The sequence below is a fragment of the Hyperolius riggenbachi genome, chromosome 12 (genome assembly GCF_040937935.1).
Source record: "Hyperolius riggenbachi isolate aHypRig1 chromosome 12, aHypRig1.pri, whole genome shotgun sequence".
Taxonomy (NCBI): domain Eukaryota; kingdom Metazoa; phylum Chordata; class Amphibia; order Anura; family Hyperoliidae; genus Hyperolius; species Hyperolius riggenbachi.
The window spans coordinates 177,317,173-177,331,156 of record NC_090657.1 but is presented as its reverse complement, the minus strand read 5'-3'; the positions used below and the strand labels follow the sequence as shown (position 1 = coordinate 177,331,156).

The 13,984-nt window shown below is 48.0% G+C and overlaps 1 protein-coding gene across 2 annotated transcripts in view; it reads right to left on the bottom strand.

Moving 5' to 3' along the window:
• Window positions 1-8,241, bottom strand: part of DIDO1 (death inducer-obliterator 1) — a 112,555-nt gene extending 104,314 nt beyond the window's left edge. For both annotated transcript variants that reach the window (XM_068262669.1, XM_068262671.1), the window contains exon 1: window positions 8,130-8,241. The gene's annotated coding sequence lies outside the window, so the exon portion shown is untranslated. The remainder of the gene's footprint in view (window positions 1-8,129) is intronic.
• Window positions 8,242-13,984: the final 5,743 nt, after the last annotated feature.

Genomic DNA, 13,984 nt, shown 5'->3' with positions numbered 1-13,984 from the left:
CAGGCAGCATGACTCTTAATTGGTTTTATCATAGTTCTATAGTGATTTATTAATGGATTAATTAAATTGTTACCCTTTTGAATACAAATAACTTGTGTGGTGCTGTGTTAAAAGGACTTTTTTCTCTTCTGGTTGGTGTTCCACTTACATGTCCTAGCACACACAACAGATAGTGTGCAGAGATATCACGATTGTAGCAATAGGCGTTAACTCACCCAATTGTCAGCAGCTATCTCCATGGCGACAACAGCATCACGTGACTTGTTGGTACGTAATGACGGAGCCGTAGCCATAGAGATCGCCGTTGGAACGTGAGATTGGGCGAGTTAAGCTTCCCATTATGCACAGCACAAAAATTTTCAGGGAGGGAGGACAGGAGAGGAATCCAGTACTTTAATGGAGGGCCAGATCCAGCCCTGGGCTGTAGCTTGCCCAGGCTCGGTTTAGTGACTGCCACCTGCTCAGGAATACTGAGTACAGTGCTGTTTATTTACTGTTTGAAAGCCATTTTCAGTTGGCTGGAGGCACCTCAGCATTGCAAACAGCAGCGGACAGTGTGAACCAAACCTCCCCTGCCTCATATTCAGCCCCACAATGAACAAGGAAAGCACTCACTTCTGTCCAGGGTTCTGTACTAGTTTCATATGACCTGGCCAGCTGACCACTTGACAGAATATCACTATTGTACACTCTGGTCACAGCTTGCTACACACACTCTGCTGTGTGCTTTGTAAACCTTTTTCACAGACTGTCTTGGATAGAAATCCTAGGCGTATACCGGTCAATACTAGCACAATATCGATCCCTCCCCAATTGAAAATAGAGATAATGATTCATTCCTACCACACTGCACCCTCATTCCCACTAAGGGTGAATAGAGTGTGTTCCAGAATTCCCAGGGAAAAGTGGCTGATTTCATGTTGAATCGACCAGCTTAGTCAATAGAGCGGGATGCAAGCTATCGGTTGAATCGGCTACTGTTCACATCATTCCATCGACTCAATCGATTTTTGCATTCAAAGTACACAACATCGGTCAGATTGATTAGTGAAGGTGAATCCCATAGGATATTGCATGTAGTGTGTGGGTTACTAGTTAATCGACTTTCGATCAATAATACTGAAGTCGATTCCTTAATAAAGTCGATTGAATCAGAATTGCTAGATGTATGGCTACCCCCTCCCTGGCGGTATGATTATTTTCAGATTTTACTGTCTAAAGGCGGTGCAATTTTTCACAAGTTTTTAGACCCTAAAAATCATACCGCTAGATAGATCTGTGGCAGCCCTGCACATTACACACCTCATGGATCCAGCTCGGGGTTACCATTCTGTGCTGCGGATTTCCGGCCCGAGCCTGGCTTGGGGTTACCGCTAAGGAGGTTAAAGAGAACCAGTAATGGAGAAAAAAAACCCTATAGGGGATACTTATCTCGGGAGGGGGAAGCCTCTGAATCCTAACGAGGCTTCCCCCATCCTTCTCCGTTCAAGTGCTAGGGTCCCCCTAAAGAGCAGCGAAGTAAATATTTACCTACCGTGATCCTGCGCAGGCGCACTAGCCGCTCTTCAATCGGGTTAAGGTGGAAATAGCCAAACCCGATCAATCCGCTGTACTACGCAGGCACGAGTCCTTTTAGAGCAGATATGATCGGGCTCGGCTATTTCTGCCTAGCACAAACGAAGAGCCGCTACTGCGCTTGCGCTTTATACAGGCAAGGTAAATAAGTCCTCGATATTCAAGCTCGTCGGGGGAGGATTAAGGGTAGCCAGTGCTGGATTCCTATTATCTACAAAGGTCAGGGAAGCCTCATTGGGACCCTGAGGCTTCCCCCTCCCAAGGTAAGTACCACCAGAGGGATATATTTTTTTACAGTACTCTAAGGTTTACCCATTCTCCACAATGTACAATACTCCAGGAGCAAAACAAAGCCATAATGGGTTGTCCACTACAGAACGATACAGGAAAAAGTAAGGCCCCGTTCAGACTGCAGAACGCGGACCGCAACGCGTACGAACGCACGCCATCCGCGTTCGTATGCGTTGCGTGGCTGATCCCATCACTGAAAAGTGAATGGGACAGCCATGCGTTTTTACAAAAAATGCGTGCAGCATGCGTTCCCGGACCGCACAGGTCCGGAACGCATGCAGTGTGAACATCAGACATTGCACTCTATGCAATGTCTGATGAAGTGCGTGTCGGCCACCTGCACGCGTTTCCAAAACGCGACTGGAAACGCGTGCAGTGTGAACGGGGCCTAAGAGTCTTATCTCGGTCTTCAGAAAAAGCATGTACCATATACATTATCAGAGCATTGGAATATCATTTGTGGACTAGTAGGTTGCGTGCACTACGCTGTGCAGGAGCGTGCGTTTAATTTAGATTTCCACAAGCACCATCCAATCAGCATCGTAGCCAGTCACAGTGGGCAGGGCAAGTGGGGCGGCGCAGACAGGGACGATGAGGTGGCCAAACAGAGCAGGAGAGGGCGTGTGAGGGACGAAACGACAAACAGCAGCCGGCTTGGAAATTATTATAATCACTCACTGAAACATGTGACTTATGCTGGGAATACACAATGAGATTTTCTGGCAGGTAGATGGTTCGATAGATAATTTCCGACAAGTCCGATCTGATTTTCGATCTTTTTCCATGATCAATTTCTCATAGAAGTGAATGGAAATCGGTCAGAAAAATTATCGGAAAATCGATCAGACAGTAAATCTGCAGCATCACAGCTAGTCAATTCACACACAGGAAGAGGCGGGCTTGCAGCTATGTTCCCTCCTACTCACTTCTTTGCCCCATTCACTCCCCTTACAGCAGGAAAAGAAGAAAGAAATGGGGGGTAATATGAGCAAATATCGCTGCAAGCCTCCCTCTTCCTGTCTGAAAATTTAACTTAAGGGGAAGGTCTGAGGTGTTAAATCAAAAATCTACTTACCTGGGGCTTCCTCCAGCCCCTGGCAGCCGCCCTGTGCCCTCCCCGCAGCTTCCATTCCAGTGAAGATGCCGACCTCGTCGGTTCAGCGTCTTACTGCGCTCCAGTGTGCATCTCACCTAGTCGCACCGACGACATCTGGACTGTACTGTGTGACGTCAGTGCGACTCCGTGAGAGGACCCTGGAACAGCGGAGCGGGCACAGGATGGCTGCAAAGGGTTAGAGGAAGCCACAGGTAAGTAGATTTTTGATTTTTAAACACCTCGGACCTTCCCTTTAACCACTTGCCGACCGCACACTCATACCGTGCGGCGGCAAAGTGGTAGCCGGAGGACCAGCGACGCAACTGTGCGTCGCCAGGTGCCTCCCTAATTAATCAGGAAAGGCCGCTCGTGCGAGCGGACGTTTCCTGTTACATCACGGAGCGGGTCTCCGTGAATAGCCTGCGTGCAGCTGATTGCGGCTCGCAGACTAAATGTAAACGTAGGAGACATTTGTCTCCTTTGTTTACATTGTACGGCGCTGCTGCGCAGCAGCGCCGTAAGGCAGATCGGCGATCCCCGGCCAATCAGCGGCCGGGGATCGCCGCCATGTGACAGCCTGTCACTGGCTGCACAGGACGGATAGCGTCCTGTGCAGCCCCGATCACCGGGGATGAGCAGGTAGGAGAGGGAGGGGGGAATTTCGCCGCGGAGGGGGGCTTTGAGGTGCCCCCCCCCCGCAACATGCCTGCCCACCGGAGCGATCAGACCCCCCCTGCACATCATCCCCATAGGGGGGAAAAAAGGGGGGCGATCTGATCGCTCTGCATGAAACATGATCTGTGCTGGGGGCTGCAGAGCCCACCCAGCACAGATCATAAAAAATAACGCTGGTCCTTAAGGAGGGGTAAAGGGTGGGTCCTCAAGTGGTTAAAGAGAATCTGTAACGTCAAAACGTCCCCTGGGGGGTACTCACCTCGGGTGGGGGAAGCCTCCGGATCCTAATGAGGCTTCCCACGCCGTCCTCCGTCCCTGAGGGGTCTCGTTGCAGCCCTCCGTACAAGATGACGTCAATATTTACCTTCCCGGCTCCTGCGCAGGCGCTCTGACGGCTCCGAAGTAGGCGGAAATACACGATCGCCGTCGGGTCTGCTCTACTGCACAGGCACAATTTTCCGGCGCCTGCGCAGTAGAGCGGACCCGACTGAGATCGGGTATTTCCATTTACTTCGGAGCCGAAAGCAGCCACAGCGCCCCCGCTGGAGCCAGCAAAGGTAAATATTGAATTTCTGTCGCTGGCTGTTCGGAGGGCTGCGGCGAGACCCCCGTGGGAAGCCCAAAAAATAAAAAGTCTTCGAACCTCTGGCCAAAGAGCTTTAGAAAAATGGCAGCCACTGCCTTCCCGAGGAGGGTGCAAAGCTTCACATGTCTAATGAATTACTATTATTATGAATTACACTTGATCATGTCAGTTATTAACCCCGACACCCCCCCCCCCCCCCCCCCCCAAGATCCTGGCATCATTTAAGTGGACCTGAACTGCTTTAAAAATAATGAGCAGCATAATAACTTTTAAAGAAAAGCATTTGTTTGTTACATCTTATGCCCCATCTACACCATACAATTTCACACGCGATTGATTAAATCCGACATGTCCGATCGGGATTCGATCGGTAGTGTGGTCGATCTTGAATTGATAACTATGCAAAATTGACCACTCTACCGATCGAATCCCGATCAGACATGTCGGATTTAATCGATCCAATCGAATTCGATTGATCGCGTGTGAAATTGTATGGTGTAGATGGGGTTTTACAGAACTTTTGCTATAAATCTGCAGTGTGTCTACTTCCTGCATTCATGGGAGCAGAAAAAGGTTAAACCTCCTGTTTTAAAATATTAGCTGTATCTGCTGAGGACTGCCAAATTTATATGCTGACACAACAGAGATCAAATTACACTTGCGATTACTTGCAGATGAGCAGGAATTGGACAGGCTCTTCTCTCTAAATCCACACAGCATGGATTTTTCTGTGTTGTCCTTGAGTCCTGTGCAAGAGCTCAGGTCCACTTTAAAGCAGAGCCTGGCATGACAATTTCTGCCCTTTACACTGGAAGTGCTATATAAAATTTGCATGTACACAATCACATACATGAAAAAGACATTTCTCCCAGCGTAAAATGAACTAAAAATTATTTATTCCCATGCTAGTGTCATTTACAGTAGATGAATGCTTACAACATAAACGTGGTATGTTATAAAAACTAAACAAAAACATAAACAGGAAACAAGTAGTATAAAGTAGCCACCAGTCTACCAATACATCAAACAATGCTTGTGGTTACAAAGTGCAACAGCAGCTCACAGACTTTGATCTGCCCTAACAACCATTACCCACAAGGCAAAGGTAGCTAGGCTTACAGCCAAGTCATCACACAAACAAGTACGCTGCCTGTTGTGAAAGATGGGAAGGGAAAGGTTGATCAATCAGGGATCATGTGCTCAATCAGTCCTGAACTTTACTAAAGAGACAAGGAAGAGGAGGGCTGGTGAGCTTGCCATTTCAAACTTTTCCCCTGGAATCTAAAGGTCCATGCACATGCATGATGTGGCTACAATCTGTGCCTCTCACCAGCACCAAACAGTCCTGTGGGTAACACTTTGAGGCCCAATGCTGTACAGATGTATCACTAGCCAACAGGGGAACACCACATTCTGTGTCTGAAGAAAGGTGGAGTATTGTTCTCCCCGGTTACCATACCCACCCACAAGTGATTGCATAGGAGCATAACAACTTGCTGGCCTACAGCCTAGACCCTACAATGTTACCCAAGGGATCGTCTGCTTATATCTGCCTTGTACGCGTTTGCGAAGCTTTAGCATAATCTCCAGGCATAACCAGTTCCCTCAAACAGGGAGATACATCAAATAGAGCTCCCCCAGTCATGCTCATGCTTGTAGGCAAATTACTTTAAACACCTCTCTAAGGGCTCGTACACATGCCTGATGGATGTCGCTCATCTGGGATAAGGAGCTGATCCCCTTGGACAACATCGCGGTGCCCTGCTGCGTATACATGTGTAGCTGACGGCACACTGTGTTGCTAAGCAGGGGGAACAACAAGCGGCACATAACGTGGCATCATGTGAAAGGCGGGGGAGCGCATGAACAATGGGATCGGTATCGCTGGGGTTTGGTACATCCGTCCGATTGCTCGTGGGTTGGGGTCGCCGGCTGCCGTACATACACCTGATTGTGGTCTGAGGCAGTCGTTATCGGCCGCCTCACCTGACTTAAGTCAAGCGTCTGTAATAACTGCTCTGTCATTTGATCCTGAGTCAAGCAAAAGACACCGTGCAGATTTAATTAAAATATTTAAATACACAGGAAATCAATTGATTGTCGTATGACGATCATTCCCGGCTGCCTCAGCCAACTAGTGTCAAGCTTGTGTATGAGCCTTAATAAACACCAACATTGATAAGTAATTAAGTAAAGGCCTGTACGCACTGACGACTAATGTTACCCGTGGAAGATCAGGACCTTATCCCCTAGGCACCTTAGCTGGGCCAATGCTGTACAGACACACTGTCAGCCAATAGGCTAAAAGCTGTTCCAACTCAGGGAGACGGAGTACAAACTGAGCGGTGCAGATGTGACATCACACGTCGCCATCCCTCGGCTTAGTTGATCCACCTGGTGGATAGGCGGTCGCTGTACACACAGCAGATTATCAGTAGAGGCAGGCAGTTATGCATGTGTATTGAGTTTAAAGTGGACCTAAAGATCCCACCCCAAAAAAGTTTCACTCGCCTGGGGCTTCTGCCAGTCCCATGCAGCCGTCATGTGCACATGCCGTTGTAGTGAAAAATTTTGCTACCCATCATATTTTGCAACTTGCCATAGAGGACAGTGTATGACTGTGTAGGCGTGGCTCCTCTCTGTTAACACGCCTGTAATTTTTTGCAACCACAGATCCCATTGGGCTAGAAGAGGGATTGTTCCCTCCAGGGGGGGTTATTAGTTGAGCAAGAGGGGGAGGGGGGTTGTTCCCTGGGGGGGGGGGGGGGGTATTAGTTGAGGAAGAGGGGGGATTGTTCCCTCCAGGGGGGGTTATTAGTTGAGCAAGAGGGGAGGGTTCTGTGTGAGAGTAGGGTTTGGTTGGGTTGCATTTTCTGATACAGTTAGGTTAAAGTCAATGGTTAGGTTGCACTTTCTGATAGCTATACGTATAAATAAATGCAACCGGTTGCAAAATCTGATAAAGTTGCAAAAAATTTCACCACACCGTCCTAGAACGACTCGCCGCGGCTCGCTTTCTCTCTTGCCGGTCGCCGTCCACTCCCGGGAGCGCAAACATGATCGCGCACGGCCAGGTCCGCACAGGTTCAGTGGATGTTGACTGTTCAGTCAGCAAAAGAGAAAGTGAGCCGCGGCAGTGGACCAGATGATCGTTCCTGAATAGCACATGCCAGCTGCATAGGGCTGGCAGAACCCCCAGGTAAGGGCTGGTTCACACAGACGGCAGGCGGCCGGAAGCCGCATCGTCATGTGAAGTCTCGTTCAGGAAAAGCAGTACGGCGGTTGTCAGCTTCCCATTGCGTTTTTCGTCCCAAGAGGACATGAAGCCGCGGCAGCTAGGCGACCCGGGACGCCGCATGCGGCTTCAAGGGCCGGCTGAAACGATGCGGTAAATCGGGATCGGAACGCCGCGTTTGCACAATTACTAGTAATCATGCGATGCTAAACGCTCCTGTTCACTTGAATTGGAGCGTTTAGCTGATGAGTCCCGAACGCTTGCCGGTAAACGACGCCAAGCGTCCGTGTGAACCAGCCCTAAATGAAACCTTTTTTTTCGGGATCTTCAGGTCACTTTAAGTCCTTTGCAAGATAAAATACCCCTCTATCCAACATAAAGCCCCCACCCCATAGGCCTCCTATGCTCCATCCCCTCCCCCAACCTCAATGAGGGCCTCAGCCGCCCCATCTTTGCAGGAGCCCAGTAACACACACTCCCCCAGAAAGGCCGCAGCGCCCCACGAAGCGATGTCCTCCTAGGTGACACGGCGGCCGCCATGTTGGGTGACGCCATGCCTCATTTCCCCTCATGGAAAGCGCTCGAGAGGATTCCTGAACCCTGAAAGCTATCCCCAGCCATCCCCGCGCATCCCTCCGCTCCCCTCCTCATCCTCCCCCGGGCCCGCTCACCTCACCACCGAACCGCCACCTTCCCCACCATTCGCTCTGCCAAGCTGCCACGGGGTCTCCAGCCTGTACAGCAAGGGCTGCACTCACTGCCACGCGCCGCTCGCTCCCTCTGCCGGTGAGAACTCGCGCGCACGCAGGCACAGTGAGAGGAATCAGCGCAGGCGCAGTGTAGCCCCGTGAAGCCGCCTGGACAGAGCAGGCACCACTCATGAACGCGCGCGCCTAGCTGGCAGAATCGGCGTACGGGCGCAAGCGCAATGTATATACAGCGCAAGCTGCGATAATGGAAGTCTGGAGAACAAAATGGAGGCCGGTGTAATGTCTAATCGCGCTGCCCGGAAGCTCCCCTCAACACTGAGTAGCACACATGCGCAGTGTGAAGTTATGCTGCTAATGGTAACATAATAAATATCTCCGCTCCCACACCTCTTACACTCCTCAAATTTTCAGGGAAGGGAGAGGATCCTCCGAACTACCTATATGCCAAATTGCAGCCCCCGAGCCCCGCTGGTTCAGGAGATAGATTAGAGAAACCTATCTCGGGAACCAGTCAGGCTCGGGGGCTGCAATTTGGTATAGAGGTAGTTCGGGGGATCCCCTTCCTACCCTGAACATTTGAGGAGTGTATGATGTGTGGAAGCGGAGAAATTTATTATGTTACCATCAGCAGCATTATGAAATAGGAAATGTGACCGCACAGTCTCCTACTGCGCATGCGGGGCAGCGCAAATCCACAGGCAGCGTAATCAGACACAACTCCGGTGTAATGTCAGAATGGGCAGCCTTCCTCACTGAGTATCGCGCACGCTCAGTGGGAAGTTAGACATTATTTACCTGAAATATCTCCGCTTCAGCACCTCCTACACTCCCGACATTTTCAGGGGAGGGAGATGTCCCGCAGATCTAGCTCTGTCAAATTGCAGCCCCCGAGCGCCGCTAGTTCCCAAGATAGGTTTGCTGCAATCAGTCTCGGGGACCAGCGGGGCTCGGGGGCTGAAATTCTGCACAGAGCTAGATCTGGGGGTCCCCTCCCTCCCCTGAAAATTTCGGGAGTGTACATAGTGCGGAAGCGGAGATATTTAGAACGTTTTACGTGGCTGCACGATTGAATGAGACGCAGGATCCTACTGCGCATGCGGGGCTGCCCATTCTGACACTACACCGGTGTTGTGTCTGATTGCGCTGCCCTAAGGATTACGCTGCCGCACATGCGCAGTATCAAAATCGTGTAGAGTTACTCACGTGATTTCTTCCATGGTGGTTTAGCACAGGTACAGATGCAGAAGTTTTAAGCTGGCCGAGCTGCACAGGCTGGCTGAGGGTGCAGTGCTTCCCGTTCTACTGTTATTGGCTGGCTGCAGAGTGCTTCCTGTGTTATGGGGGAGGTCACTGGTGACTGGAATGATGGATACTTCACTGTGTTCCTCGCTGCTGGATAAATCCTACTGACTGGCCTGCAGCTTTTTAGAAAATTTGCTGGCAGTTTAGGGGTTAAAGACATCGGATGCAACAATTCCCTCCTGGAAGGAGCCCTCCAGCCTGACTATGCTGTGCATCATTTCTGTACTAATATATGCTGCATATTGTGTGTACTGTGCATGTCTGTCCCTGTGGTGGGCTCACTGACAGCCACCATCATACCCCGCCCTCCAGTCTGTCACCAAACACAATTACTGACACATGGATACTATATCCTGTCTAATGTGAGCACTATGTGTACTGTGCCTGTCTGTCACTGTGGTGGTCTCACTGACAGTCACCATCATACCCCCCCCACCCCCTGCCCCCGAGTCTGTCATCAAACACAATTACTGACACATGGATACTATATCCTGCCTACTGTGAGCACTATGTGTACTGTGCATGTCTGTCCCTGTGGTGGTATTCCTGACATTCACCATCATGACCCCCTCCACTTCTGTCTGAAATTGTGCATTTAAATTATCACGGAGGAGACCCCTCTGTACCTAGGTCTGTTATCCTTACTGACTCGTGCAGATCACCTGTACCGTTCTTTTGTCATTATACATGCTTACTGACTTATAGAAACCCTCTTTATTTCTATCTGTCATCATATGTCATTAATGCCACGTGAAGACCCATTTATTTTCTGTCTATGTACTTTTAAAATTACATGCGAAAACCCCCTCTACCCCTGTCTGTCACCATACATCTTTACTGACACATGAAGACCCCTGTGTACCCCTATTTGTAATTTTTCATTCTCACTGACACATGGACACCCCTCTGTACTTCTGTCACCATAGATCATCACTGACAAATTGCGATCTCACTACAGCAGTTTGTGTTATTGTATTTCTTTAGCTGTCAGAATTCTAGCGGTTTTATGCAGGAAAAAGCTGTCATAAGTGTATGGTTTAGGCTTTAATGTTCTATGCAAAATTTCTATGTGAACTGTAAAGTTATAGTACTTCTTTAATATATTGCTATATGACATCTGAGCATATTCCAGGCTGTAAAGCTTATGAGATTATTTTAACTTGCAAGCTGGAAGATAATAGACGTACTGGTTACAAAAAGCCAGAGCATTATTGTTATGTTAGTGCGTGGCCTTGACATTTAAAGAGGCTTCTGTGTGAAGACAGAGAAGCAAGTTAAACTCACATTACTGCAGTAATTATAAATGCACATTTTCTTAATTATTACACACAGATATTATTAATCTAAATATTAATGATCAATACAGTTCTTCTACAGAAAGGAATAGTTATTGTTAAACCCTATATCATAGAATCTATTACTCTGAAAAACATTTAAAAGCTGTATTCTACCCGTGAAAGATGAGACAGTAAGGCCCCATTCACACTTGCGTTTTGCATTGCAAACGGACCGGATCCTGATCAGATCCTGATCGGATCAGGACCTGATCCTGATCGGAACCGTACGGTTCTGATCACGGTTCCGATCAGGATCCGGTCCGTTTGCATCAGGCATGCATCAGGCTGCCATCTGGATCCGTGTGCAAAATATAGCGAAATTAAATAAAAAAATGTTGGGGTCAGCAGAAGGTGCACCTGGTGCACCTGTACAATCAGGTTCCTCCGCTGTAGGCCTCACCTCCACCTCCGACATTCTGCCAAAACAGCTCCAGCACGTCTGTCACTGCTGCTCCACTGCAGACATGCTTGGCCCATGTATCCCCATCCGAAATGGCCGCTTGGATACGCATAGTAAGTGGGGTAAAACGTCAGGAGTTTGTAGGCAGTGTGTTCTGTGCCTTCCGTTCCCCATTGGTTTCTGTGTTCCGGATGGTGCTGTCAGGCTCAGGTCCGGCTCCGGTCCGGGTGCGTGGGCCGGAGAGCCGGACCCAAAAAATAGCGCATGTTGGAAAAGAGTCCGGATCCGATCCGGCTCCATACTGTACGGAACGGACACGTGTGAACGTCCGCATAGCTAATCTAACCACCTGTTCTTTGGATCCTATTCCCTCCCATTTCATTCCGCAGCTATCCTCATCTCTCTTGCCTGCACTAACAACGCTATTTAACCTCTCCCTCTCTACTGGCATCTTTCCGTCCCCACTCAAAAAAGCTGTTGTGACATCACTACTTAAAAAACCCTCTCTAGATCCTACCACACTTGCCAACTACCGCCCAGTGTCACTTCTCCCATTTGCATCCAAACTACTTGAACGCCATATACATGCAGAATTAAGCCATTATTTATCTGCTAACTCCCTACTTGATCAGTTCCAGTCTGGCTTTCGCTCTAACCACTCCACGGAAACAGCCCTTACCAAAGTGGCCAATGACCTTCTTACAGCCAAATCCAAAGGTCAATTTTCCATACTCATCCTTCTTGACCTGTCATCAGCATTTGATACTGTCGACCACACCTTACTTCTACAAATACTTTCAAATGTCGGAATAAAGGGCCTTGCTCTCACATGGTTATCTTCCTACCTCTCTGGAAGATCCTTCACAGTCTCCTACTCAGATCAGATCTCTTCTCCTCATGCTCTGTCTGTCGGGGTTCCCCAAGGCTCTGTCCTTGGTCCCCTCCTCTTTTCCATCTACATGCATGGTCTTGGTGATTTAATCAACTCATTCGGGTTTCAATACCACCTCTATGCAGACGATACACAACTGTACCTCTCTGCCCCAGACCTTAACTCCCTCCTTAAACGTGTTCCTGACTGCTTGTCTGCTATATCCTCCTTCATGTCCTCTCGCTTCCTAAAACTTAACATGAGTAAAACGGAACTAATAATTTTTCCACCGTCTCTGTCCACCTCCCTGCCTGAAGTAACAATAAATGTTAATAACACTCCCATAACTTCAGTTCCCAAAGCTCGGTGCTTGGGGGTGATATTCGATTCATCTCTCTCTTTTATTCCTCATGTTCACTCCATAACCAGCTCCTGCCATCTCCAACTCAAAAACATATCTCGCATCCGTCCCTTTCTCACTCAAGACACAACTAAAATGTTAATACATGCTCTCATAATTTCTCGTCTGGACTACTGCAACGTACTACTTTGTGGACTACCGTCTAACAAACTGGCCCCGCTCCAGTCAGTACTGAACTCAGCTGCTCGTCTCATTCATCTCTCTTCTCGATCTTCCTCTGCCGACCCTCATTGTCAAGCTCTTCACTGGCTGCCAATTAACCAGAGGATTCAGTTCAAACTCCTAACCCTAACCTACAAAGCTCTCCACGATCTCTCCCCCCGGTACATATCCTCATTAATCTCCAGATACAAACCCAATCGCAATCTCAGATCGGCACATGATCTTCTGTTGTCCTCCTCTAGAATCAACTCCTCACATTCACGTTTACAAGACTTCGCACGCGCTTCACCCCTCCTCTGGAATGCCCTCCCACAACACATCCGTCACTCGCCAACCTTTGCTACCTTTAAACGCTCTCTAAAAACACACTTGTTCCGACAAGCATATGCTCTACCTTAGGCCACTTCCCTTTGTACTAAGACCAAATTGCACTCCTACTAGGTATCCTAAAACACAAAGCCTCTATATATTTGCTGCATACTACCCCTCCTCTTGTTTCCCCCCATTCCCTTTAGATTGTAAGCTCGCAAGGGCAGGGCTCTCTCCCCCTTTTGTGTCTTGGTAACCATTATACATTTTATTCATCATGTTAATTTTATCACTGTCATTACCAATTCTATAATTTGTATTTTGTATCATTCTTTGTATTTTGTCACTAATTATGTATCTTGTATATTGGTGTACACCATTGTCTGTATTACTATGTACCCCATGTTTGTTTCTTACTTTGTACAGCGCCACGGAATATGTTGGCGCTTTATAAATCAATAATAATAATAATAATAAATGACATTGTTTAGTCTCCATGTCTGCGTCAGCCAACAGACAAGATGGCTGTTGACGTCCATTTTTAATTAAGTACGTCAGAAATGACCCTATATCAAATGTCAAGCACTCCAAATGACGTAAATTCCCACAAGATAAGGTAATTAAGAATTTATAAACAATAATATTATGACTTAGGTAATCAAAACATGATAAAGCATTGACACACGAAAGCTTTAGCCAATCAGAGCCTGGGATTCAGGGAAAGTCCAGATTAGGCAGCCATATTGCCTCCAACCCCTATAAAGGTAGAAGCTGAAAGGTCATAGTTTGCAGAAGCCCAACAATCTCCTGAGAAGACACATGAGGCAGAAGCTACCTTCCCACACGTGGTTCTAGATGCTGAAGAGATGACAGAGAAGGGGTAATATGCTTAATATTCTGGTGATTTACTTTATTAATTTTTCAGCTTTAAGTTTTATTAAGATGTTAGCAAGACGTTTTTTAGAAGTTATTTTTTATGCTATTTCTTTAAGAAGATTATTACAAGTTTTACAC